Source organism: Oryctolagus cuniculus, chromosome 18 (assembly GCF_964237555.1).
Source record: "Oryctolagus cuniculus chromosome 18, mOryCun1.1, whole genome shotgun sequence".
Classification (NCBI taxonomy): Eukaryota; Metazoa; Chordata; class Mammalia; order Lagomorpha; family Leporidae; genus Oryctolagus; species Oryctolagus cuniculus.
This window is the reverse complement of record NC_091449.1, coordinates 12739458-12766157: the sequence shown is the minus strand read 5'-3', so window position 1 is coordinate 12766157 and position 26700 is coordinate 12739458. Positions and strand designations below refer to the sequence as shown.

General features: G+C 53.1%; 1 protein-coding gene and 1 long non-coding RNA gene across 7 annotated transcripts in view; one reads left to right on the top strand and one right to left on the bottom strand.

Annotated features, from left to right (window-relative positions):
* POU2F2 (POU class 2 homeobox 2) overlaps positions 1–26700 on the top strand; it is a 105515-nt gene that overhangs the window by 21393 nt on the left and 57422 nt on the right. For 3 of the 6 annotated variants that reach the window (XM_051836492.2, XM_051836485.2, XM_051836486.2), the window contains exon 2: positions 17810–17870. The gene's annotated coding sequence lies outside the window, so the exon portion shown is untranslated. Of the gene's footprint in view, positions 1–14048; positions 14299–16152; positions 16263–17809; positions 17871–26700 lie in introns of those variants that run through there. The other 3 variants (XM_051836489.2, XM_051836484.2, XM_070063293.1) reach the window with 2 other exon arrangements.
* Positions 19840–25718, bottom strand: LOC127488221 (uncharacterized). Its single transcript, XR_007915779.2, has 2 exons — positions 25209–25718; positions 19840–20177 (listed from the first exon to the last, which is right to left on the bottom strand). It is a non-coding gene; the product is annotated as an uncharacterized lncRNA (long non-coding RNA).

The following is a 26700-nucleotide window of genomic DNA, read 5'->3' as shown; positions in this document are numbered from 1 at the left end:
GGAGCAGACTAGAGAAAGAGCCGGAGAAGCCCGGGAGCTGGCCGAGAAGACAGGCGGTGGGTGCTTCGCCGCTGCCGCCCCCAGGCCAAAAAATAAAGAAAAAGAAAAAAATAATACCAATAAAAAGACGAAAATAAAACACATCGCTGCTGGGGCCACGGAACACATAAAGGAGCGAGAGTGGAGAAGAGAGGCGAGGGGGCATCCGCTCCGCTGGCTGCTGCGCTTCAGGAAGCCTCCCTGGGCTGGGCGGGACCCCCATTTTGACCCCTGCATTTGAGGAAGGGGCCACTGTGGAGAAAATGAGGAGAGAGGGGGTCAGAGCTGGCAGCCGGTGCCGCCTGCTTTTTTTTTTTTTTCCTCCCCTCTCTCTCCTTTCCTGGGGGTGTGGGGGCCGGTGTAGTGTGATGATGATAAGGATATTGGTTGGTGATGCTGTCTGAAGCTCCGAAGCAAGCAGGGTGCATGGGGGGGAGAGGTAAGAGGGCAGAGGGAATGAGAAAGGGCTGGGGGGGGGGTGGAGAAAGGAGCAGAGTGCCTTGGACAGTAGAAGGGTGGGAAATGGGAAGAGGAAGCAGCCAGGATGAGGCACAGAGAGGCGGTGGCGTCTCAGGCAGGAGGACAGGTGGCAAGCAGAGCCCTGGAGCCCCAGAGTGATGTTGGGGAGCCGCGGTGCGCCCTCCAGCTCTCTGGGCAAAGTCTAACTTGGGGAGCCCTGGGCTGCCTCCTGCTGCCTCCTGCTCCCTTCTCCGTTCTTCCCCTCCTCGTGTCCTTTCTCAGCTCCCTTTTCTCCATCCCCTTTCCTGCTTTTTCTTTCTCCCTGTTTCCCAGTTTCTCTGTCTCTTCCTCCTTTCAGTAAAAGCGTTTTCTCCTCTCCCGCTCAGTTTTTCTTCTTTTTCTACCTCCTTTCTCACCAGCCCTTTCCTCCCTTTTCTCTTTTCCCTTCCCCCTTTTTCCTTTTCTTCATTCTCCCCTCCCTGCCACTCGTTTCTCCTGTCGCCCGTCCTCTCTGCCCCCTCCTCAGTTTCATTTATTCATCACTTTTGCAGCATCAGCACTGAACAGGGTGCCAGGGAGAGGGGCTCCGTGCAGGGCAGGGATCCTCCAACTTCCCACCAGAGCCTGACCTGTCTGGCAAAACCCCATATTTTTTAACTGCTTTTTCCCTAACCGGGGGCCTTTTTCTTCCTGGGGTGCGGGTGTGGGTTGGTTTGTAGCACCGCCTCCTGTTTCCTCCTAGCCCCTGGAAAAGTCCTGCTGGATGCTCACTGGGGCTATGGGAGGGGGAGGGGAAGATGTTAAGTGAGGGCTCCTGGCTATGGACTCAGCCCCACTGAGAGAGAAGGGTGTGGACAGAGGAAAAAATGACACAGATCGCTAGCCGGAAGTGAAAGGGAGAGGAAATTGGGATGAGGGTCCATCTGAGAGGGTCCTTAGAGCTTTTGAGTCCTGGGTAAAAGATCTCTAGATAAACCTCTGGCCTACCAGCCCCTCCTGACTGTCTCCCTCCATCCCGAGGCCTGTGGAATTGGGGAGTAGGTCCTGGGTTTAGAGAAAGACCCAATCAACCACTTAACTCAGTAGCCTCTAGTCGCTTGCCATCCTATCAGGTGGATTTGTCCCTCGAACCCCAGGGTATGAAGGGAAGGTATAGAGTCAGTGCATGGTGGGGGACTGGTGTGAACAGAGGGAGACCATGGTGGCGGTGTGTGTGTTACAAGGTTTGTGTGTGTGATGAGAGGTGTTCAGGAAGGACTACCTGTGTGCCGGGCTGGGGGCTTTGGTAGAGTGTAGAACCATGGTGTGTTTTCAGTGGTGGGTCAGGTACTGGGGGGGTCTCTGTTGTGGGTGATATGTGTGCAAGGAGGAATCAGCACAAGTATTTATACTAGTCTCTCCCTTATCTTGGTGTTTATATACCACTAACTCTGTGTGTATGCAGGAGAAGCTCTCTGGCTCTGTACATGGAAGCTGTCCACTATGTGTGCAGGTCTGTGTGCCAAGACTGGCCTCAGCAGTGGACGTGTAACACTGTATGTGCAGTGTGTTTGGAGTAGAGGCTCTGCATATGGACACTAGGTCTGAATGTAGTCTGTGTACGTGAGAGTGCACATTAAAGAAAGTCACATATGTGAAAGTACCGCTTCTGCATGGAGACATTGTTGTTCTTACTGTGTTGTTAGCAGTCTCTGTGTCTCCAGTAAGAGAGGAGGTGGGTCTGTGAAGCAGGGTCTGGATGGAGTGTTGAGGGATTGTGCGAGTGCACTGGGGTCCTTGGTGAACGGGTGGGTTTGACAGCATGCTTGTACAGCAGCCTTGAAGTTGGATTCAAGAAAACAAAACAAGAAGAGATTCCCCTTCCTCCCAGCCTCCCAGCCATGAAACCTTCCTTGAATCTTCCCGGTAACAAAGCAGCCCGTGTCAGGGGGTGGCAGGCCATCCAGGAGGAAGCTGATCAGGGCTGCAGGCAGCATCTCCAGTTCCTGGTAATGCGATTTCATGTCCACTTCCTGATTTATGGGTAGTGCTGGACAGAGGCCCATCCATGCCCATTGGAGAGGTCCAGACCCCCGCTTACCTGAATCTGCTGGTCAACCCTCTGGTAGGCTGTGATGCCAGCACTGGGGGCCTTGGTTGCCAGTCTTTGCAGGAAAATGAAAGGTGGCTTGGTGTGACTACGGCAGAGAAGGAACTCAGCTACTGTTCTGTGTATGTGATGGGGGCTGTTAGCCTGTGTGTCCTAGACAGCGTGCTGGCCAGATCTGTTTCCAGTGGGTGCATCATGGCTGCTTCAGGCTACCTCTGTTCTGGTTTAAAGCCATGCATAGTCTTTTCATAATATGCACGTCCCATGAACTTTTTAAACATCTTTAATATACATGGGTTTCAAAATTTAGCACCAAAATTAATTTATCTTTTAGTTCTGCTTTTCCATGAAATTTTTGAAATATCCTTGTGTACTCCTTTCTTGCTTACAGGTCCATAGGCCAGCACCTCACCCCTCACCATTGTGGCAGGAAAAGGGCCCCATCCTTAGTGGCCCCACTGGATAGAACTTTTCATAATGTGTGGTGCATGACCAAGGGGTGTTGGGCCAGATGGCCACACCAGGGGCCAGTTGGACATCAGTGAGGGCAAGGAGCGATTTCCTTTTCAGACATGTGCTGGCTGTTTACAGGGTTTTTCAGGATGGAAATGACTGAGAAGTCTGGGTGTAGAGAATTGTTTGAAGAGAGTGAGGGGCATCTCCTCAGACTGGAGTCTATTTTTCCTTCTAAGTACATATCACTCACCATTTTCTCCTTGGACCTAACACCTCCTGATCTAATAATAATAATGACATTGATGCCCCTTGCAGCCCCCTAGCTCCCATAGCAGCCCTGATGGAGCCTCTTGCATAGATGAGGATTCTGAGGCCTACATCATTTGCTCAGCCCATAAGCACCCAAGCTTCGGACTCCTGATACTGAGCTTTGTCTGTCCTTAGAGATCTGTCCCTTTGGTGCTAGCCGTCCCACCAGCACTTCCTTTCCCTGGTGCTACCTTTTCTCCCCACTTCTTCCCTGCCTCCTGGGACACCCATCCACAGCTCTGTCTCCCAGGACCTGTCAGGTGGATGGATGCCTTTTGTGGCTCAGCAAGGGTTTTGAGGACCTGGGTCCCACTTTGTATCACGCATGTCCACAGCTGGGCTGAGCCTGCTGTGTCAGTAATGGTTTGTCGAAGACAAGCATGGGGGAGCTTGTGGTCTCCCAGCCCCTTCTGTTGTGCCCCACACCACCTTTCCAGATGCACGTGGTAGCCTTAAGAGGCAGGTATATCTTTCCTCACTCATCCACCTCTCCACCTTTATTAGATCCTCGGGTGAGGCAAATTTCCCGCTTTGACACATTCAGGAGGAGGCTGGAGGTGCTGGCCACACATATAAGATTCTTGCATCTAATAGATATTTATTGAGTGGCGTGAATCACTGAATGAATGAAGCACACTAAGTTCTCTGAGGTAACCAGGCAATGACAGCATGACCACTCCTTGCTTGGAAACAGTTGTTGGGCGTGAACCATGGGCTGACTTGCACCTAGACTGACACAGAACTGATCCCAGCCTCAGACAAGAATCTGGGTGCCTGGACTATGGGCACAAAAGGAGCTTTTTGATCATTAAGAATTTAGAGAAAGAGAAGAGCATGGGTTTAGACAGGGAAGTGAGGTTTTGAGGCTCTTAGGTGCTGAGGAAGTGGAAGTATTCAGAGGGCATAAAAATGGCCCAGGGAGGCAGGTTGGAGGTATGACCCTAGGAACAGAGGTTGTCACCATTTTGCAAAGCCCCATCTGTGGAGGCTCAGATGCTGCTCTGAGAAGTTTGGATTTGATGTAGCCGGCAGTGGCTATCCTACATGCAGTCACACACACACACACACACACACACACACACACATCTTGTGACAATGTCCCTGCAACAACATAGACCGGTGGTGCTCGTGAGTGTTTTGTATACACACATAGGGACCTTCATCCTGCTGTGCATTTAGAACCTCCTTCACGGAAACCCGTAAGGGGGGTGCTTTAGCCCTCACCCCGGGATCCTAGAATGTACAGGGCTGTGGCCCACACACATGAGTGTCGGAGCAGGCTGGGGACCCTCCCCCACCGGGGTGCAGACTCATGTGGCATTCACAGACTTAATCCGCCGCAGCGAGGCCAGAGAGGCAGCATCTGTCACTTTCGCAGGCACAGGCAGCAGAGTCCAGGAGAGACGCCCTCCACTTGCTCACACTGCTTGAGAGACAGACGCCTGTACTACGCTGCCCCCTGCCCCAGACAGAGGCAACCTCTCAGGGTCCCCCCAGCAAGCCCAGGCCAATGCACCAGACCACTCTGGCATTACAGCACACCATGTGTCCATGCACACACGCATGCATGTAGCACAGCCCCCGCCAGTTTGTCTCCCAGATGCACAACCATACACTCAGGTACTCTTTGACTTTAAGCACAGCCACTGACATACTAACCCCTTATTCGCGCACGCACACACACACACAAACACACATTCCTTTTGACTTAAAGCACAGCTGTAGCCATCCCACCACCCATACACACATACCTACAAGCAGACTTACACACACACTCAAACACAGCCTCACGATCCACTAGAACCACTGTGGCCAGCGGTCATTGAAGAATGACAGCCTGAGCAGTGTGCCGAGGAGGGGGTCGCCTGAGGCATGGACCGAGGGTCACACAGCAGGGTACGTCGGACTCCCTTGAGGGAGGGGTCAGGCAGACCCTGAAAGGGCTCCATTGGTCCGGACGGTTCTGCCAGGTAAGGGAGATTCAACAAATGCAGGCCAGAGGCAGGAGCCGGCTAATGGCCGAGGCCGCCGATGGCCGAGCTGGCTGGTCAGCGAGGAGGGGAGGCTTGACAATTGATGTGACTCAGAGCTGGACAAATGATGGCGCATTTGGCTGAGGCCGGCTGGGGGGCCATGGACCAGAGACCAGGCAGCCATTCTCGCCTCAGTGGGGAAAGGGCCGGTGCGGGCTCTGTCGCAGCAGGGTGGGTTTCCCAGCCTGGCTCCTCCATGCAGCCTGCCTGGTGTATGTCTGGGGGGGTCTTTGTATGTGTGTGTTTGTGCATGTGTGTGTTCATACATTTATCTATAGTTGTCAGTGTGTGCCTGTCTCCATAGAACTTTGTGTCGTCAGGACTCTTGGTACACGTCTACGTGTGTGCCTTTGTGTGTGTGCTTGCTGGTGCGTATGTGTGTAAATGCCTACCCACAAAGTGTGCATGTGCAGGGACCTTTCCTTTTGGACTCCACGTACCTTTGTGTCCTGGCAGGTATGTGTGTGTGTTTTGAGTATGTAGGGCCCTTTCTTATTGTGAGATACTACACACTCTTGTGTGCCTGTGTGTGTGTGTTTTTGTTTTTGTTTTTTTTATTTTTTTATTTTTTATTTTTTTATTTTTTTGCTTTGGGTGAAGGTGGGGGTGGGGAGTGGGGTGGGCTGGCTCTGGACTCTAAGCTCTCCATACATCTGGTGGCCCACGAGGCCGTCTTTGTGCATCGTTTGAGCCTCTGTCTGGGTATCAGCGGGCGTGGGCTTGTGTGCTTGCCTGCTCCAGAGTTTGAATATCTGTGTGTCTGTAACACTGTCTCCCTCTGAGCATGGTTGTGGGTGGGGTGAGCCCTGCAAGGCTGAGGGGGGCATCTCCCTGAATCCCCTCATCCCTGTGGAGGGGATCACATAACCCACTCTGGGCCCGCTTGGAACCCAGCAGCACGCCACAGTGCAGACCACCCCTCCTTCTGCTTCTCCCCCCATGACCTTTGAGCACAGCAGTCCCAAATACATATTTATCAGAGGGGCTGTGGGGACCAGCCCCTCCCCCACCACTCCCCTCAGGGCCCAGCCTGCCTGGCTGTGGAGAAATTAACCTTGTGACACAAGAGCTGGCTGACACCCCAGCCCCCTTCCCATCCACACGGCATATGAGCATGTGTATGTGTGTTTGTGTGTGTGTGAGAAAGAGAGAGAGAAATAAGAGGGACTCATCCTGGCTGGGAAGGCAGCAGCAGCCAAGAAAGACTTACAGGTGTTCATGTATCCATGTCAGCCCCGGCTCATGTGCGTGCGTATGCACACACACACACATACACGTACTCCCAACAGGAGAGGCTACTTAAATCTTGAACAGACACACGGTCAAGTACTGAAATAGATGTGCATGTAGATGTATGCAGTGATCTTGAAAAAGACACTCACACAGATTCAGACACATGATAGACATGTATAGCCATGAGTCCTAGGATCTGGGGATCCATACCAATTGGTCAGAGATTCTCTTAGGAAATGATTAGATACCAAACCCTACAGATCTCCGCATTTGTGTCCGTGTCTACAGAGGTGCGGAAATGGACACACCAGGTTTGGAAACAAGGACAATGTACTACTCACTGCAGGTGTACAAACCTGATGTCTATGCAGGTACACAGGTACTCAGATATAGCAGGGCAAAACAGAAACCCAAATACCAGGGAGCTCCTCATATGGGGATGTTTTTCCGTCAGAAAATGTGCACATGCAGATACTAAAGCGTGGTGGCATCCCAGTGCACGCGCCATGAGTGCACACAGACCACCTCAGGAAACAGGCATGGCGACCCAGGGGCATATACCCTGAGTCATAGCACACAGACATTCCCCAGTCTAGCCTTATCCCCTAAGAATGGAACAAAAATGAGTGAAGGCTCAAGTTTGAAAACTTGCATGAAATGAATTCAGTCATCACACAGGCACTACACCTCCTGCATGAGCCAGGCCCCATCTTAGAAGCTGGGGAAGTAGCGATTTACAAGGCAGACCCAGGCCCTGCTCTCTGAGAGCTCTGAGCTAACAGAACAGGTGCTGATCAGACCTTAGTGTATAGTTAGTTAGAAACAGTGATAATATCTGGCAAGGAAAGGAACAAGCGGCTGGGGGCAGATCATGGGAGAGCCAGGTTTAGATTGGTGGGTCAGGTGTAACACCTCAGAGGAAGTGACATTTAAGCTGAGCATTAGACATGACACACAGATTCTAAATGTGCCATGTATCTCTCCCGAACTCACCAGGGCCACATGGGCATAAATAATGTAGGACTCAGAGGCTTCCCACCCCCCACTCCATGCTGCAACCTTTCCTCCAGAAAACTGCACATCCCAGGTGGGGAAGGGGCTTCCTCTAACGGGGCTCTGACACGGGAGCACAGAGCACACCAAATGGGCTTGTCAGGGGGCTTCACTGACGGAGAGGCATGGAGAGAGGTGAGCAGGGAGTGGAGGTGGAAGGTCCACTGTACGGAGGTGTGTACACATGGGAATCTCCCTAGCGACCGTGCCATGCCCAGGGTCACCAGACTGTTGGGAGAAGGGAGAGGAGGCGTTGAAGTGATTGGATGGGCCATGTGACCTAGGGCTTATCCCTGGCATGCCACATGGCTTTGGAAGGGTTTCACGGAGGCAGAGTATATGAGGTAGATACTGAGCAAGAGCCTGGGTGGAGGAGGGGCAGGTTGGGAAGACCCTGGAGGAAATGATGTGGTAAACAAGCCATCAGTCATGAGGCCTCCTGCTCCACCCGTCCACTGTAGGAACCCTGGACAAAACCTGGCCCAGGAGCTGACACAGACGCTTTCCCTTTCTCCCGGCCCACTGAGCGGAATTGAGAAAGCTAAGACTTGCCTTCGTATGGAGATTGCCTGGGGGCTGGGGTCAGGCGTTATAGTCTCCCTTAGTGATGCCCTACAGTACTGATTTCTGTGGCCTCCTAGGGCCAGGCCTGAGCTGGCTGTCAGAGCACATAGGTGAGCCAGACCCCTTTTGGTCCCCCAGATTAGAGAGGTTGCCCCTGACAGAGCCCTAGAGGGACTCCAGGGGTTTATCTAAGTCTTCTTGGGCTTGTTCTTGGAGAAGGCCCCATGGGTTATTTGGGGAAAGGGTGAGAATGGAGGTTTTTGAGGTGAGCATAATCCTCACCTGCCACAGGGAGAGCCTGGCACTTCTCCCATCACACTTAGAGCATCTTCCTCGCCTGTAGTCCCTGCATGAGCCGATTTGACTTTTATTCCTTTCCTCCGGAAGCTTTCTTAGTGTTTCTTACACCTTGTTCTTGCCTCAGGAGCTTTGCACACACTGTTCCCTTTGCTAGGAAAGTTTTTATTTTTGTATTTAAAATATTTATTTTATTTATTTGAAAGAGTTACAGAGAGGGAGAGGGAGAGAGAGAGAGAGGGAGAGAGAGAGAGAGTCTTCCATCCACTTGTTTACTCTCCTAATAGCCACAATGGCTAGATCTGAGCTGATCTGAAGTCAGGAACCAGGAGCTTCTTCTGGGTCTCCCAAGTGGGTACAAGGACTCAAGGACTTTGGCCATCCTCCACTGCTTTCCCAGGTGCACTAGCAGGGAGCTGGATCAGAAGAGGAGCAGCTGGGACTCCAATTGGTGCCCATATGAGATGCTGGCACTGCAGGCCAGGGTTTTAACCCGCTGTGCCATAGCACCAGCTCCAAGTTTTTATTTTTTAAGACTTATTTATGTATTTATTTGAAAGTGTTGCAGAGAAAGGGAGAGAGAGATGTATATATCTTCCAGCCACTGGTTCACTCCCCAAGTGACTACAATGGCCAGGGATGGGCCAGGCTGGAATTAGGAGCTTCATCCGGGTCTCTTATGTGGGTGCAGGGGTCCAAATGCTTGGACCATCCTCCACTGCTTTCCCAGGCACATTAGCAGGGAGCTGAATTGGAAATGGAGCAGCTGGGACTTGAACCAGCGCCTGTGTGGAACATTGGCACTGCAGACAGAGGCTTGACCTGCTGCACCACAACGTCAGTCCAGCTAGGGAAGTTTTTAACACCACACTTCAGTTGGGTCACCTTCACCTTTCCTGACCACTGAATCTAAAATAATGTTAACTTGTAACCTACCCCCACCTGCTTTATTTTCCTTCTTTGCCCTTAAGTATATTTTCTTGTCTTTTAGATCTTTTCCTCTGCTAAAAGCTCAATGCCATGAGGGGAGGGAAGTCTTGTTCATGGCTATGTCCCCTGTGCCTGACACAGTACCTGACACTCAGGAGACGTTATCTGGTCTAGAAATGCATCCCCCAAAACCCTCATCCTGTACCTGTATGCTTCCTCCCACACCCCTCTCTCCAGCCGACTTGTCCTTATCTGTCTATCACATCTGCTCACCCCCACCCAGGGCTTCATTTCCCCTCCATCATCCTCAGCATACAGCCTGCTGCCCCTGCCACCCAGCCGTGGAGAGGAGACAGACTGTGGAGTTGGCCACGGCTGGCCACAAGTCTCGGCTGTGTAGCTGTGAGCAAATCACATCTCTCCTTTTAAGTCTCGAGTTTCCTCGTTGGCAAAATAAGGTTTTTGTGGGGATGAAGCGTGGCGTGTGATGATGGCACTAATAATAGCTGCTACTTACTGAGTACCTGCCAGGTGTTAGGCATTGTGTGAGGTGCTTTGAACTTTTTTTCTCATTTAAAAAAAGTGAAAGAAAAAAACCCTGTGAGCACGGAGTGTCCCCAGCGCATCAGACCTGGTGCTTGGTGCTGTGGATCACAAATGTAGACGCGGCTCGTCTGCACAGACCTCACGGTTCCCAGGCTGGCATCAACACACACAGCTAAGGTGTCTCAGCCACTGGGCGGCAGCGGGTGGGGGCTGGGGCTTGGGATCCTGCACTTGGTGCCTTTACACGGAGGCCCCAAGGGACAGCTTGGGGGCCATTGAGGCTTCACCTCTCAGAAACAAGGGACTTGCCTCAGCCTTCCTTAACTTCCCTCTCCCAGCCCAGTGGGAACTTCCATTGTTCATATCTGGATTGTAGGGCCCAGCATGGGATCTGGCCTGAAAGTGGCCTCAGGAAATACTTATTGAATGAATGAGTGAGTGAGTGAACAAATGAACAAAGGAAGAAAGAAACATATTTAGGCAGGTGTCTTTATTGCGCTTGGTTATTTGTTCAGGTGATCAAGATGCACCTCTGTACCCTCCTACCAGCTTTTAACGTTTATAACCATAATACCATTCCTGCCACTCACCTGCTACTTTTTTTTTTTAAGATTTATTTTTATTTATTTATTTGAAAGGCAGAGAGTTTACAGAGAGAGAAAGAGAGAGAGAGAGATCTTTCATCTGCTGGTTCACTACCCAAGTGGCCACAATGGCCAGAGCTAGGCTGGGTCGGAGCTAGGAGCTTCTTCTAGGTCTCCCATGTGGTTACAGGGGCCCAAGGATTTGGGCCATCTTCCATTGCTTTCCAGGGTTCATTAGCAGGGAGGGAGCTAGATCAGAAGTGGAGGAACTGGGTCTCGAACCAGCACCCATATGGGATGCTGGTGTTGCAGGTGGTGGCTTTACTCACTACGCCACAGAGCCAGCCCCTCACCTGCCCCTTTCTTTGTGCCAGGTCCTCTGCTGCATTCCTTAACAGCATAGTCTTATTGACTGCTCATAGCATGCTATGAGGCAGGTGTCATTGCTGTCTTCATAATATGTATGAGTAAACTGTGGCTTAGAGAGGTAAAGAGACCTGCCCAGGGTCATATGATGAGGGGGTGGTGGGCAAGGAGCTTTGGAACCACCATGCTCTCTGCCCCACAGAAGCCCATACTCTCAGTATTTGCATGCACACTTGCCCTTGCGGGTTTTCCTCTTCCAGCAGCAGGATGTGTGAGCCAGGAGCCCTGAATTCTGGTCCCGGTTCTGTCATAACTGGAAGGGTAACGTTAGGACAGTCCCTTCCTTCTTTCTGGGTCTCGGCTTTCCTTCCCTCCAGCTGTTTGTCTTGCCTGTAAGCCCTTAGGCAGTTTCCTGAAGAGGGGACAGGGATAGAATTCAGCTTGGTCCTTTCTTCCCCACTCTTGTGAGAGCAGAGACCAGAGCAGCAAGTCCTTCTCCATTCAGTGGAATGCAAATCCATTCAAATTCGTAAGGGCTTTAAGTTCTGCTGGGCTTGGTCATGAAGGGGACAGAAGACAGACCTGGCTGGGAAAGGGGAAGGGAGACAGCAGCATTCATTGTGTTTCCTCATCAGCCCCACCTCTAGCAAATACAAACAAATGGTGAGATACATGTTAGTTGCAGAAATAATAGAAAATACAGATATTCAAAGTGACGAGAAAAACTACAATGATGATCTAATTAAATGAAACAATTAAAAAAATTTTTTTTACTTATTTATTTCAAAGTCAGAAAGATAAACAGCCAGACAGAGACCAATCTTCTACCTGCTGGTTTGCTCCACAAATACCCACAGTAGCTGAGGCTGAAGCCAGGAGCTGGGAACTAGTCTGGGTCTCTCGCGTGGATGGCAGGGACCTAAGTACTTGAGCCATCACTTGCTGCCTCTCAGGGTGTGCAATAGTAGCAATCTGGGATCTGGAGTAGAGCTAGTGCTCAGACCCAGGCATTCCTATATGGGATGCTGGTATCCCAAGCAGTGTCTTAATTGTTGTGCCGAACACTTGACCCCAAACTTGTTAATGTCTTTTTATTTTTTTGAGAATTATTTTTGGAGCCAGTGTTGTAGTGTAGCATGTTAAGACTCCTCCTGCAGGGCGGCACTGTGGTGCAGTGGGTTAAGTCTCTGCCTATGGTGCCAGCATCCCATTTGGGCGCCAGTTCAAGTCCTGGCTGCTTCTCTTCCAATCCAGCTCTCTGTTATGGCCTGGGAAAGCAGTAGAAGATGGCCCAAGCCCTTGGGCCCCTGAACCTGCATGGGAGACCCAGAAGAAGCTCCTGGCTCCTGGCTTTGGATAGGTGTAGCTTTGACCGTTGCGGCCATTTGGGGAGAGAACCAGTGGATGGAAGACCTTTCTCTCTGTCTTTCCCTCTCACTGTCTGTAATACTATCCCTCAAATAAATAATTTTTTTTTAAAAAAGACTCCTCCTACAACACCAGCATTCCATGTGGGCATCAGTTTGAGTCCCGGCTGCTCCACTTCCAATCCAGCTGTCTGCTAATGCACCTGGGAAAGCAGCAGAAGATGGCCCAAGTGCTTGGGCCCCTGCACCCATGTGGGAGACCAGAAAGAAGCTCCTGAATCCTGCCTGGCCCTACCCTGGCCATTGCGGCTATTTGGGGAGTGAACCAGTGGATTGAAGATCTCTCCCTCTCTCTGTCTCTTCTCCTCTCTCTGGAACTCTACCTTTCAAATAAATAAGAATAAATAAATCTTTTTTTTTTTAAAGAATTACTCATTTACTTGAAAAAAAAAAAGAGTTACAGGGAGAGGAAGAAATAGAGAGATATTCCATCTGCTGGTTTACTCCTCAGTTGTCCACAATGGCCAGGTCAAAGCCAGGAGCCAGGAACTCCATATGGGTCTCCCACGTGGTTGCAGGGGCCCAAGCACTTGGGCTATTTTCTGTTGCTTTCCCAAGAACATTAGCAGGGCGCTGGATCGGAAGGATTCGAACTGGTGCCCATATGGGATGCCAGTGTTGCAGGCAGCAGCTTAACCCACTACAGCACAATGCCGACCCCTACTTGTTAACTTCTTGACATTATCCCTCTACATAGCTTTTTTCTCAAATGGAGTATGCCTATATAAGTTTACCTAAGGAACTTATTAAAATTCTTGTGCCTAGGACCCAAACTCAGAATTCTGGTTTCTGTTCTAACCATTTCCTGGGTGGTGGGAGGGGGAGAAGGGAATGTGTGTCTGTGTGTTTTGTAAACATGGGATCATGTGCCACACAGCTGTTTATTATCTGCCTTTTTCTCTTACTAATAATAGATTGTGAACATTGCTCCCCTAACAGTGAGTTTATGTAGGCATGTTTGCTGCAACATCACAGGCCTCCTTTAGGTGGCTGCTACATATCATAATTTATGATTTCCCTAGTCATAGGACATCTGGGCTGTTTTCCAGCTTTCCCTGTTATAATTATCCCCAGGTAACAGATGAGAACACTGAGGCTCGGGTATGAGGTCTGTCATGTGTGTGAAAAGCCAAAGCACGGTCAAGAGGAGCTGGGGTGACTTGGATGCTAGGGAGGGTGCCCCTGTGTCACTCAGGGGATGTGGGGCCTGCGAGGAGAGAGGCCTGGGAGAAGGAATCCACAGACAGAAGACATGTGACCTGTGGAGGCAAGGTGGGGACATCTGAGGGGGAGATGGCTCTCTTTCAAGCCCCAATCCAGGCACCACTTGGGCCTGAGCCCTGCCCCATCAGGCTTCCCTCACCTCTCTCGCTGCCTCCCCTCCTTCCCTGAGCCCACTCACCGCCTGCTCCATCCTTGCCAGCTTATCAATAGGTTAAGTGGTGAGGTCAGGGATATTGACCATTTGATTAGGACCTTGTCAGATCAATCCCGGCTCATCTCATGGGCCTCCTTCCCTGCCCACACACTCCCTCCTGTTCTTCCGCACTAGGCAGCAGGTGCTGTAGACGCCTCTGCTCACCCCACACAGCACCCCAGAACTGGAGTCCCTCAGGCCACTCCTAGTCCCCGTCTAGGCACTGGGTTCCCACACTGCCTCCTTATATTCGGCTCTTGCTTGGAGTCATGACATCTTGTTTGCTCCCACAGAGCCTAGTCAGACACTTGGCTGTGTGAGTTTGGGCATGTAACTTCACCTCTCCAAGCCTCTGTTTTTTCTGCAGTAGTATGGGGATGACACCAAACAGCTGGTGTGGATTCTGAGCGGTCACGCCTGCAGAGCAACTCACCACGCTGGGGAGCCGGCCCTCAGGAGAAGCCTGCCCTGCTAAGGCTGCTCTGCAGATGTGTGGGTGGGTGCTGGACTCTGTCCATCTGTCCCCCAGTGGAGTGTGGGCAGTCCATGTCTGTGGGGGCAAGTGGCACCATCTCCTCAGACCTGTCCTAAGGCCTGGCTTGGGACCATACCCTGTGCTGGACGATGCTAAGGTCCAGAGAAGTCAGGCCCCAGCATACCCTCCAGGAACTTACAGTGTGGCAAGCAGTGGGCAGACCAACCCAGGACACAACAAACTGTTGTATTTACCAGTCGTGAGGAGAGCTGAGGGGCCACGACCAAACCGTGAGCTTTTTCTGCCTTGCAGCATTGCAATCTACTGCTTCTGTGGCATCTGCAAGAAGCACAGGCTCTGGAGTCAGGAACACAGGAGGTTTGAATCCTGGCACTTCCTCTTCCTGTGCATGGTCACCAAGGCCAGCTGCTTCTCCTCCTCGGCCCTCAGAGCCACTATCTGTAACGTGGGGAGAAGCCCTCTTCTAAATCGCCCCACCCCCACCATCTCCCAGTTCAAGGTTCTGCTGAACTCAGCTCCCAGCTCCTACAGGGAGATGGCTCTTTTCCCCTACGTCCAAGGGCACGTGGGTGCTTGGGTACTTGGGAGATGGGATGAGGAGAGTTGAAGGCAGGCCTGCGGGGTGGGGCTGCCCACGGGCAGCACTGCTGAAGGTGGCAGAGAGATGAGAGTTACGTGTGGGCCCTGTGGAGGGAAGCCCCAGTGTGGGGGCCCTGCCTCAGGGGGAGACCCCAGCCCTAAGGCGCTGACTCCAGGCCCTGCTGGGCCAGGGAATCCCCCGCCCTCCCCGCCATCACTTACACCAATATTGACGGTTAATGCCGTGTCGCCACCGTGTTCAACACTCAGCGCGGCTAATTGTTTTGACTGGGAATCGGCAAGGCGATTAAACGCCATCGATTTTGCCCTGCGCGCTGCATCGATTTTTAAATTTCCTATTGATCCCGGCCCTAAATCTCCTTAACCAAGACCTCACCGTGGAGATGACAGCCGCTGATTAGCTCCGGGGCGGGGTGGGGGGAGCAGCCCTGAGGGGGAAGCAACCCCAGCTCTCTCTTCCCCCCAGGGACCAGTGGTCCCGGACCCCTTCTGCTGCCTCTGAAGGTGGAGGCCCAGTGAGGGCTCCAGGTAGAGGAGGTGGGGAGAATTGGGTGGGTCTTGGCTCCTTACCTACTCCCTCCTCCCCATTTCTTTACTGTTTAGACTTTTTTCTCTGGTCTCTGCCTGTGACTCCCTTCACTCCTCCTCTCTGTCCCTCATCTCTTCCCTTTTTTCCTCTCTCCTCCATGTCAGTCCATGTTTTTTCTGCTCCTAAACCCCAGGCCTTCCCTAATTCTATGTGTTCGCCGCTTGCCCTGTGCCTCAGTCTCCCTATCTGTGCTGGCAGATGTTCCACGACAGAAAAGTTGTCTACTAGACTTCAAAGTCCATGGTCACTGCTAGTCATCCCTTCTCCATTCCCCACTCAGGAGCACACCCACAGGGACACATGGACGTCAGATGGGACTGGGCCTACTGGCTGTGTGACCTTGCCCACAGAGCTTTCCCTCTCTGGGCCATGGCTCACTGTCCACTCGTCAGTACCTGCCTGGTGGGAAGAGCTCCCTGAAGTCGTGTCTCTGGAATGTCTTTCCCTATCACTCAGTCCCTGGCCCCTTCTCTGAATGTCCACAACAAGCAGAGGCAAGAGTGGTCCTTATATAGGTCCAAACAGCTTTTCCAAGAAGGCGGGACACTAGGTTGCAGTAGGAGGCCCAGACTTCAGCTCTCTCGCCTTTTCTGTGCACATCCTAGGCAGCCTTGCTGGCCGCATGTGTATAGGGATGATACCAGCCTTGACTTTCCTCCCTGCAGGGCTGCAGAGACTCAGCGAATGCTCTTTGGAGAGGGGGTCTCCCAGTCTGCCGATTTATGAGATGGGGACACTGAGGCCAAAGGCCAGAAATGATCACTGAAGGCAACAAGTGAGCTTCTCTCTCTTCCTTGCTGTCCTGTCCACTTCCACGCAGCTTGCAGAGGTGCCTTCCCAAGGACAGCTGAGTGTGTCTCTCCCCCTCCAGTGAGGCCTCAGCTGCTTGGACCAGGCTCCCAGTGTCCTGCAGGAGGAAGCTGCTGGGGTCTCCAGAGCCTCTCACCCCTCCACGTGGCTCCTTGTGCTCAGGGCAGGCAAAGCCTCACAGCCTTTCCTTCCACCTGGCTCTTTGTCCATTTGGCTTGGATGTCACTTTCTCCCTGAGTCTTCCTGGCCCTCCCTTAGAACTTCCACAACTCCCTCTGCCTACCCCTGAGAAAGCTCAATATTTGTTGATTAACTTAATGAATAAGCAAGTAGACAAATATCAAAGTCAGAAGCATCATTGGAGCTGGCGTTGTGGCACAGCGGGTTAATCCAGGCTTGTGACCCCAGCATCCTGTATCAGAGTGCTGGTTTCAGTCCTGGCTGCTCCACTTCCTATCCAACTTCCAGCTAATGTGCCTGGGAAGGCAGGAGATAATGGACCCTGCCACCCATGTGGGGACCAGTATGGAGTTCCTGGCTCTTGGCTTTGGCTTGGCCCAGCCCTGGCAGTTGAAGCCATTTGGGGAATGAACCAGTGGATGGAGGAGCTCTCTTGTCTCTCTATCTCTTCTTTCTCTGATGCTCTCCCTTTCAAATAAATAAATTAATTTTTTTAAAAAAAGTATCATTACTATGACTTCTTTTTTAAAAAGATTTATTTACTCATTTGAAAGTAAGAGTTACAGAGAGGCAGAGGCAGAGAGAGAGAGAGAGAGAGAGAGAGAGAGAGAGAGAGAGAGAGATCTTCCATCTACTGGTTCACTCCCCAAATGACCACAATAGCCAGAGCTGGGCTGATTTGAAGCCAGGAGCCAGGACCATCTTCCGGGTCTCCTACAGGGGTGTAGGAGCCCAAGTACTTCCTCCAATGCTTTCCCAGGTACATTAGCAGAGAGCATCCTATGCGGAGCAGTTGGGACTTGATCTGGTGCCCACATGGGATGCCAGCATAGCAGGCAGCAGCTTTACCAGCTACGCCACAGTGCCGGTCCCACTATGACTTATTTTCATCTCTCTGCACACAGCACCCAGGTACCTAATAATGGGTAACCCTTTCCTATTCCTTTCTCCTTTAGTCCAGCAGTCTTTTGAGATTCAGCTTGCTAATTTACCTGTTTCCTCAGTCATTATGTACTTATTGAACATCTCAAATTTGCTAGGCCCTTTGCCAAATGCTCAAGCTTCAAGACAAAGTCTCTGCCCTTTAAGGAGCTTCCAGTCTGGTGAGAAGAGGGGCAGTCAATAGTATACCCATTTATGAGATGGGAACACTGAGACCAGAGGCTGGAAATGACCACTGAAGGCCCCAAGTGGATGGCAGGACCCGAGTTCACTAATGTGCAACTCCTGGTGGTGAGACAGGAGGAGGGTCCCTCCATGGGAGAGGGCAGTACCCTACGTGCGGTGGAGATGGATTCCTGGGACCCTGACTCCACTCTCCTCTCTCTCCAGGTTCTCAGCTGGACTGGGTTGGTGGCCTGAATGTACTAGCTTTGCTGCGTCTACCCAAGAGGTAAGGCCATGTGCTGAGTGCTTTGCTTGTTGCTTATTAAAGCCTCTGCTTCCCCATCCTTGTCCCCAGCCTCCCCCTGGGGGTTGCTGCCCTTCCCTGTTCTGTGTCTGTCCCCGGCGAGGTCCAGTCTAACCGGTGCGTCTTGTGGTTCTGGGTGTTGATGACTGTATGTGTATCTGCTGATGAGGATTAGGGCTCAGTAGGAGTAGGGGCAGCTCAGTGGCTCAGATCACGGCTTTAGGGCCCACCATGTTTGAGTACCTTTTTTGTGAGGGATTTAGGAAAGTTGTAGTTTCCACTTCCTCATCTATAAAGGGAATAATAATGGAATCCACCTGAGGCATTGTCCTGAGGCCAAAAGGAGGTAGAGGAAGAATGATCAGGTGGCTCAGTTTCCCCACCTGTCAAAGGAGGGTAATTAACAGCACCTACCACACAGAGGTGTTGTGAAGATGAAAGTTGTTCTTTGAAAGCGTGTAGCCTCGGAAAGCAGGAGCTCAAAATACAGCTGCAAGATCTCCCCTGAACAGATGAGGATTTCTGGAGCCCCTCTGTGGAGCCCCTGAGACTCCCAGACAGAAGCCCGAGTTCTGGAGTCACTCAGCTCTGGGGGAAGCAAAGGCTCTGGGGTTTGCCCTGTGTTCGCACCACTTGGCTTGGTGAGGCCCTGGCAATGAGCATCTGGAGAAGGGCGGGGCGGGGACATCTTGGGTAGGGCTGCTCCCCCCCCACTGTGCTGCCACCCCTATTCCAATCCCAGGGAGGCCACATTTTGCCTTCACAGGCCTCCTACCAGGGAGTTCTTCTCTGTACCAGAAATCACAGCCTTAGGAAGCAGGCGAGAGCTGTGTCCCAGGGTTTGCCACCTGGTGTGACAGGGACTGACCATGGCAGACAGGGAAATCTGTGGGGTAGGTGCTGCTTTTTAGCCCCTTGGACTGTCTCCATGCAAGATGCAGCCCTGGCTTGCCAGATTTTCTGACTGTTCAGGAGAAGCCAGAAATTCATATTTTTATGTGAAATCTAATTTTTAAATGTTGGCAACAATGCAAATTTTCAAAAACCTCCTTGTGGTTAACACCACACATTTCAGGACTTTGGCTCATAGATGCTACTTTTACAAAGATAGGTTAATGAGATCGTGCTACAATTTCATATAGTCACAGCCCACCTGAATTCATTCAAGGACCTCTGTGTTAGCTGGCGAGGAACATGGGCGTCATAGTTACACATGTGTCCTTTTCCTGGTGTGCCTTCTCCAGGGAACCAGAGTTGCAGCTCTCCCTGGATCCCCGTGTGCTGTGATGCCCTTCAGGTTGAAAAGAGGGTCAAGGCACTTCCAGGATGCAGAATTAGTTTGGGGGCAGGAGGCAGGCTTTGAGGGATGTGTGACAGCCGGGCTACAGGAACACAGATGGAGGGGGCAGACAGGTCTGTGATTTTGGTTTTTTGTCTCTGAATAGTTGTTCATTAAATCTCAAGCTTCATAGACATACGTGTGACAGGTTTGGTAGCAAATGACAGACAGCAGTTACATCCCAATGGGGAGGGTGACATTTGTTAGGGGCCACTCATGGCTTGTTCTGGGCACTGTGATTTTAGTTCTGACTGCAACCCTGTGAAGTATGAGTACCTGTTACAAAGGAAAGAGACTGAGGCATGCAGAGCCCAGGCGATCTGTCTACGGTCGCCCAGGAGGTCAGTGGTAGGGTTAGAATGTGTACTCAGGTCTGCCTGAGCTTAAGCTCCCATTCTTCCATCCCATTAAAATATACCATAGTTTTAGAAATCTCCACAGGGTGGCAAATCTTTGTGCTTCAGGAGTAAATTTGATTTGGGAAAATACCTGATGTCTGATTTAGTGCCAGCTCTGATAAACTAAGCAATGAAGAGATTGGATTATATTGGGGCTACTTGTTTGTTTTTAAAAAAGGCTTATTTGAGAAACAGAAACAGACAGACAAAGAGAGAGTTTCCATTCTTTGGTTCATTCTCCAAATGTCCATAATAACTGGGACTGGAACTGTAGCCGGAGCCAGGAGCCAGGAGCAAGGAGCCAGGAGCCAGGAGCCAGGAATTCAATTCAGGGTTCCCAACATGGTTGGCAGGAACTCAGTCACTTGTTACATCACTGCTTCCCAGGATCTGCGTTAGCAGGAAGCTGGAGTCAGGAGCCAGAGCTGGAAGTGGAGCCCAGGCGCCCTGACGTGGGATGTGCAGGACCAGGCCAAAGTCAGGAGCCAGGAATTTTATCCAAGTTTCCCATGTGGGTGGCAGAGGCTGCCTCTCGGGCACATTAGCAGGGAGCTAGAATCAGAAACAGAGGCGGGACTCAATGCTACTGGTGTCCCAAGTGGTGCCACAATACTCACCTCTTCACCAACATCTTAACAGTGTCTTAACTGCGAGACTAAACACCTACTCCCATACCTGTTGATTTTTCAATGGAAACCGCAGTTATACAGTGGAGAGATGACTTGCTGATGGAGTTTGTAAACTTGCCTTGAAGACTGTTGCCAAAATATCTGAAGGGCGTAAGGAAAAGTTTAACCTGCCAGAGAGAGATGCCTTTGAAGGAGGCCTGCGTAATTTTGTTACAAAACCACAACTACAACAAAGATTCTAATAGCCACTTGGAAGATGCGTGATTCCTCACACTGTCTGGAGGCCCCCTCCATGCTCCAGGATGGGCGGGACCCTCTGCCAGCGCCAGAGTGCTGGGCTGCCTCTGACGCTCACGCAGCATTGGGGTTCCCCTTCCTCACCCCTTTGTGGTTCTTCCTGGGGGTCACGGCCTACCTTCTTCTAAGGCTCCTCGGCTTTGAACAGCCTTCTTTGTCCCCCAGGCTGGGTTACACCCTCGTCCTTCCTGATCACTAGCACTGCATCTGGTTCTGTGCTTAGCGCCTCTGTCTGTCAAATTTCTTGGCAAGGAGAACTTCTCTATTTGTCTAACATGCTGATGCTCAGTCCATGGCACAGTATAAATGTTCAGCAAGTATTTTTTGAATGAATAAGTAAGTGAGCAAACAGACTCGTAAACCACATCCATCCATTTATTCCTGCAGCTAATCTTTGCTGGGATTTGTTGTGTGCTGGGTCTTGTGCCATCGTCTAAAGATGCTGAGACGAGGTGAACCCATGTGGTCTCCAAAGTGCCCAGGCTGGTGGGGAGTCAGAAGTGAACACTACCAGCCTGAGCCAGGGCCCTGCAAGGGGCTGAGGTAGGGAAAGAGGGGTAGCTTAGCTATTCTTGGGGTGAGCCCTCAAGAACTCTGTGGGTGGAGGAGGGAGTTGGAGGAGGTCCTGAAGGTTTTGGAGAAGCCAAGGAGTAGGTTATGGTTAAAGTGGGTAGCAAGGATGGCTGGGCAGCTGGCTGTGACTCCCCGTTGGACACACATGGATAGTGGTCTGTCCTCAGAGTCTGCAGTGCCCTGGGCATGCTGTGCCCACCGAGTGGCAGGACAGCAGCAGGGCTGTGTTGCCACCTTATTTCTCCCTCCCTTCTATCCTTTCATCCTTCCACAAAAAGATAAGATGGCCTTTGGTGTGGAGTAGATCTGGGGTCACTGAGATGACTCAGAGAGAAGCAGACAGACAGACGCACCAGGGTGCACCCCAGGGCACCCGCACACTCGCATCCTAAAGGCCTCAGAGGCAGGAGCTCAGCTGTGGTGCTAAAGGCTCTCGCCTTTGGTCTTCGAGGTGATGAGTTACCCCAGGGCAGCAGAGGGAGGGACAGTGAGCCCAGCTTGGGGTGCCTCCCGCAGGCAGGGGTGTAGTGTAGTAGTGTGCTCTCTGGAGCTGAGGTTAGGCTCCCAGGGCAGGGCATGTTCTACAGACAAGACCCGGAAGTGTCGGTGGGGTAAGGGGTTTGTGCAGATCCCCAGGTCCAGTCAGCCTCTTCTGAGGCGCACCTTGGGGGCTGTGGCTACAGGGCGAGGGTGTGTGGTGTTACAGGTGTTGCTGAGGGGGGTGGGCCGGCCTGGGACAGAGCTTCAGTTGAGGGCAGCTCTTCTGCATGTGGGTGGGCTGCAGCGATGGGGTGGGACCTGCTGGGCTAGTCTGCAGTTGGCAGCTGTGTGAGTCAGCTGTGGACGGGGCCTGCAGCTGTGGCGTTCCTCACTGGATGTGGAGTCCAGGTGCAGAGGGCTGTTTCCTGTTGTGGGGCTCTGGAGGAGGCAAGAGATTGCTTAATCCCTTAGGCCCTTTGCTCTGCCACTAGGTAGGTGACATAGCTGTGGCCTGGGAGTGTCTGTCAGGGCGCACAGATGTGAAAGAGGTAAAAATGGCTCCCGTTGCCGAGCAGATTCAGGACTGATGGCTCCCTGGATCCCTGACAGTCCCGTGGCAAATGGGGCCGAGAGCCCCTGTTCTGGCAGGCACGGAGCCCAGGGGCCCTGATTCAATAGAGGGAGCTGTTCCTCAGGGCTCTTCGGAGCACCGCCGAGGATTGCGAGGCGGAGGGCAGCCCTCAGAGTCTGGCCCTGGATGTCTTCAGCAGTGTGTTGGAAACTGTGAGCACCCCACCCCTTGGGCCCCGTGGCTCACGCTGCCTTGTGGGCCTGGGCCCCTGGCTTTCCTTCTTTTCCTCTTCCTCTCCCTGTGGCTCCACTGCTGTCTTCTTTCTTCCTTTTCTGGGTCTCCAGCTGTGTTCCTGGGCTCTCATTCCTCCCCAGGGGCCTCCTTTTCCTCTGGTCCTGGGATTCTGTTTCCAGGTCTTCCACATGAGTGGCCTATGGGTCGTGTCTCAGCTTCTGTCTCTGAAGGGAGCCCCACGGAGATTTAGAGTCTGGTGGTGAGTAGGGAGAGAGGAAAGGACAGGGAGAAGGGGAAAGCCCCTGCAGTGCTCCGGGAAGCTTCCAGGGCTTCTGCTGGCACTCCTCGTGGGGCATGTGGTAGACCAGAGGGCGAGAGGGGCTGTCTGAGGGAGGGGGGTCCAGAAATAGGCCAGAGGGGGACGGAGTGAGAGAGACTCAGGCAGACTCGGAGCGTGCCTGTCACAGCGACAGAGAAGTGCAGAGAGGAACGGAGCAGCAAAGAGTAGACAAAGAGCCAGAGATCAGGAAACAAGTCAGAGACGGGAAGCAGAGCGAGGCGCTCGGACAGACAGAAACAGAAAGAGCGTGCAAGCGCATGAGAGCACCACGCGGGTGAGGGATGGAGGCCTTGGGCGTGAGCGGAAAGGGCAGCCAGGGAAGGCGGGCACGACTGTGGGGAGGGAAATACACGCCTCCAGCCTGCTCTGCTGTGCCTGGCATAGTGCAAGGAGCTCAGCCAAGCCTCCAGTGTGTGGAGGATGAGGGCGGCAGGGTTTGTGGTAGGAAGGGGTGTCCTGCTCCCAGCCACCCTTGTGGTCATGAGCCTAGTCCATGCTGCAGCCAGAGGTCAGGCCTGTCTATTCTTACTGTCCTCTCCCTGCCCTGGCTCTCAGAGGCTTTAGCGCTGTGGGAGGGGCTTGGCCATCCCGGGCTTCCTGGCCTGGGGGTGGGGAGAAAGCTGAGAGAGGGGTTGGGGGGAGAGATCCCTTTGGACTTGGTCTTCCATCCGCACCTCTCTGGTTCCCATTCTGTGTTCCTCAGCCTTGTCTCATTCTCTCTCGCTGTTCTCCTCTGAATGTTGTTTTCTCTCTCTTTCGATCTGCCCCTCACCTCCTCTCTACCTGTTTCCCGGTTCTCCCCATCTCTTTATCTGCATCTTCTCTCTGTTCTCTTTCTGTTGAGTTTCCTCTCGCTGTCTCTCTGCTTTCTGTTTCTGTCTCTCTCCCCTGTCATGCTCTCTCCATTTGCCTTTCCTCTGCTCTTTTTCTCTGCCTTTGCCTCCTGTTTCTGTATCTGTGTCCCTTCTGGTCTCTTTCATCTTCTGTCTCTGCCTCTCTCTGTGTGTCCCTCTGTCTCTCCTCTCTGCCGCTGCGGTCTCACTCTGGCTCCTGTCTCTGGGTCTCTGGCCGATCTCCCCTGCCTCTGTGTGTGTGTCTCTCTTGCTCCCCCTCCCTTCCCCCTTTTTTTCTGTTTCTAACACCCACACTCACATCCTACCTCAGGAGTAATTGCTTTTGTCTGGGTTGGACTGGACTTGTGGTGGGGGGAGGGCGGGGGGAGCGGGTGGCGCTGGGGGGGTTGGGAGGGACGGAGGTCGCTTGGTGGAGTTAAGGTGGCGTCCACCAAAGCAGGGGGTGTTGAAGAGCAGAGGTACGGCCCGCCCAAGGTGGGGTAGGGAGGGGGTGCAGGTCCATCTTGGCAGGGGTCTGGGGTCTCTAGCAGGGAAGGGAAGAAGGCAGACAGTTCCTCACATTCGTATTTGGAGACTTTGTAGTAATAAAACCAGCTAACCAGCATCTGCTGCCTCGCCCCCTCCCCCACTCACTCAGGGTTACCGCCCTCCCCCCCCATCAAGTGCACCAAGTCCCCATGACACACACAGGGACACACCCAGAGCCTCTAGCCCAGTCGTGGAAGCACACTCGGCCTCAGCACATGGGGACACAGAGTCACGTAGACACACGAGAAATCCCCCGGAATCTGACACAAAGACAGGGAGTCTCTGATGCACACAGAGACATCCGCATGGAGTCCCTGAGACACACAGGGACACCAGGGACTCACACAGACACCTGCGCTCAGACACACTCGCCAGCACATACGGATAACCTAGAGCCCACAGGAGCACAGCCACCCCATCAGCTGGGGACACATCTGTAAGTCCCCGAGAGACACCCAGGTCAGGGAGGCACTCGTGGAAGAATACACACAGCCACCGAGTGCCCCTGGGACACACCCACAGACATGACTCAGGAGTCAGGACACTCGGGTCACACAGTCCCCAAGTCCCCAGCAGAGCTCAAGGACACATGAAAGCCCACATACATGGCAACGCAGACACCGCAGCCCTCCATGGGAATCTCCTGTCCGATGCCTCACAACCCCCACCCTCACTGCACATGGTGGGCCAGGCCTTGGGGTGAGGCCAAGTTAGCTTCCACCCACAGAGACCGAAAGGATGAGGCAGGATGAGGTCCTGTGTGTGAGCAGCGGGAGTGCCCGGGGGTGCCCTGCTCTTCTTTGCAGCCATTCACTGTAGCTTACCTCATCACCCCCAAGTCCTACCCTGCCCCACAGGCTCAGGGCAGTGTCTGCCCAGCCCCAAGGGTCCCTGCCCACCCCCCAGAGCTTTGTCCCTCACATACTTTCAAAGGGCCCCATCTCCCTGAGCTGCTCCCAACTGAGGGGAGGCCTGCTTTCTCCCAGGGGGGCCGTTCTTCCATTTATCACAGCCCCCTTACCTGTAAGTCCCCATCCCCATCTGCTTCCCTGCCCACTCCCACACTCTCATACTCACCCCCTCTCCTGGCTGTCCAAGCTGTCAGCCCCCCTAAGCTCTCCCACTGTAGGGAGCTGGGGGGACCCTGGCCCCTCAGAGGCTGGGGTGAGGGGTACATTTGGGGGTTGGGAGGCCTGGATGCGGCTCGGGGAAAGGGAAGCAAGGCAAGCAAGGGAGAGAGAGAGAGAGACAGAGGCAGGCAGGCAGCCAGCCGGCTTTATATCCCTGCCGTATTGATCTACCATGTCACAGCCCGGTCGATAGCCAGCCGAGAAAGAGAGGGAGAAAAGGGAGGGGAGGTTTGGGGGAGGGCAGCCGGGACCCCTATAGTCCTGGACCCATCTGGGGTTTCCTTGGCAGGCTGGGGGGGGCATGTCTGAGCTTAGTCCACCCCTGCCCCGAAGAGGCCTGCCTTGTTCTCCCCCCTTCCCTCTGGCTGCGGCCCTCTTCCTGGAGCCACTGCAGCCTTGGTGGAGGAATTTAAGCACAGAATCTTCATCCCTTTCTTTCTGTCTCTCTGACCTCTCCTTACCCTTTGTGGGTGTGCCGGCTTCCTTGACTTGGCTCCCTTTGGCCTCCCTGGCAGGCTGGGAAGGTGGGAGGCCCCAAGGCCCCAGGTGGGTATGGATTCTTCCACACTGTGTGACCGTAAGCAAGTGTGGAAACCTCTCTGAAGGCCCCTGTTCACTGTCACCAGCTTTGCACCTAGGAACACCTATCCATGATGGTTTCCTGCCCTTGCTGATGTTCACTCTCCCACAGCTGTGCCAGGCCACTGCTACAGACAGATCACATTTAATTTATTTCTTCTGGTCCCTCACCCTGTGCGCTGGCTTGGTCTTTCCTGGTCTGTAGAACCTTCTTCCATCTGCCCTAGTGTTTTAGCTGCCCCTGACCTGGGTGGGGAAGGGCAGGGAAGGAAGATATCCCTCCTCGCTAGGACAAGACCTGAGAAGGGAAGGGCTGTAGGGCAGTGCGGGAGCCCTGGGGCTGGGCTTCCGTCCTCCATCCTAACCCTGGCCCTGCTTCCCCTCTCTAGGCCTCAGTTTCTCTCTACCCCCCTCCAACTCTGCTCCAGCTTGAAGGTTCAGTATGGCTCTAAGATCTGCAGGGATTGGTGTAGATGGGAGGCAGGGCCATCAGGAGGGTGAGCCCAGGGCCAGAGGGGGTGCCTGCTGCTCCTCCCTCAACCACAACTGTGGGTCTCAGGTGCAACCCCCCCAGCCCCCAACTCCCTGGGGCTCTGGTTCTTTGTCTGTCCAGATCCTCCTCCCCTTCCAGCTCAGCCTCAGAGAGGTTGAGGAATCACCTTAGCCTTGACCCGAGGGGGAGGGCAGAGGAGGGGCAGTTGAGTCAGCCCCCCCACCCTCATCCCTACCCATGACCGTCCAGACAACCCTCTCCACCCTGCTTCCCTGAGTACCAGGCTGCCCCCGCTCCTTAGCATCCTGGCTCCCTTTGTTAGGAAGGGGGAGGGGAAAGAGAGGAGCTGAGGGGACGTGGCCTGACC